Raw genomic sequence first — 1,384 nt, 5'->3', positions numbered from 1 at the left:
TGGAACTCTCCAGGCAAGAACACTGGAGTGGGTTGCCATTTCCTTCTCCAATGCAGGAAAGTGAATGAAAGTGAAGTCGCTCAGTCGTGTCCGACCCTCAGCGACCCCATGGACTGCAGCCCACCAGGCTCCTCCATCCATGGGATTCTCCAGGCAGGAGTACTAGAGTGGGGTGCCATTGCCTACACTGGATGGTGAAAAATCTGCCCTTTGCTCTGGAAAGACACACTGTTTCTATCTTCCAGTGCTGTTCATTATAGAAACATCCTTGAAGAAATGGTCTAGAACAAAAGAAGTGAATGTCTCTGGTCACAAAATGTGCAGAAAAGCAATAAACACATGGAGAACTGTGTCTTACAAAGCATGTATTAATTTTATACTTGTGTTTTTTTTAATAAATGTATTTATTTATTTTTGACTGAACTGGGTCTTCGTTGCTGCACGGGGACTTTCTCTGGCTGTGGGGAGCTACTCCCTAGTTGCGAGGGCTTCTCATTGCCATGGCTTCTCTTGTTTCAGAGTCTGGGCTCCAGAGTGCAGGCATCAGTGGTTGTGGCAACAGGCTTAGTTGCCCCGAGGAAGGTGTGGAATCTTCCTGGACCAGGGATGGAACCCATGTTCTCTGCATTGGCAGGTGGATTTTTAACCGCTGGACTACCAGGGAAGTCTGTTTCCTTTATTTGTAGCCGGGAATGGGAGATGGAAACATTCATCAGTGACTATTCTTTCTAAGTATAGAATTATATTCTAATTTTCTCTAGTGTACTAGAAGCTTAAAAACAAAAAGACACTGACACAGGGAAAGAACCCTTCATCAAGTCAACTATTTTAGAAAGTCTGAGAGAATGAATGAACACAAGCTGAAAGGAAGTAGAGATGTGATTTTAATATTAACTAAAGCCTGCTTTAAGATGAAAAAGGATTAAAGAGGATAAAGATCTTTCAGTTCCTAACAGATACAATCTATGATGAATGTATAACATTCGTGAAGCTCCATGCCCTCCATAACCCAGCATCAAATCAAAAGGTAAAATCTATTAATATACAGAGAGAAAATAGTTGAAATGTTTATTACTTTACAGATCAATCAACATCCAAATATTGTAGAGAAAATAGTTAAAATGTTCACTACTTTACAAATCAATCAATATCCAAATATTATCATCTTCATATACACTTATGTGAATCCTGATTCACAGATACAGCTATGATGTAGAAGAAACCTGATTGAAGTCCATTCCACATAAAAAAGACCCCAAGGATCCAGCAGGATTCTCAAAGGTGGAAGGGTAAATCTGAGCTGGGTGTTCACGGGCAGAGCTGGTTTGACACAATGGAGTTGGGAGCCCCCATGCATGGAGCCACCATGGAGCAGAGTCAGAAT

This window comes from Bos indicus, chromosome 25 (genome assembly GCF_029378745.1).
Source record: "Bos indicus isolate NIAB-ARS_2022 breed Sahiwal x Tharparkar chromosome 25, NIAB-ARS_B.indTharparkar_mat_pri_1.0, whole genome shotgun sequence".
In the NCBI taxonomy this organism is placed as follows: Eukaryota; Metazoa; Chordata; class Mammalia; order Artiodactyla; family Bovidae; genus Bos; species Bos indicus.
The sequence above is the reverse complement of the archived record's forward strand: the minus strand, read 5'-3'. Positions refer to the sequence as shown.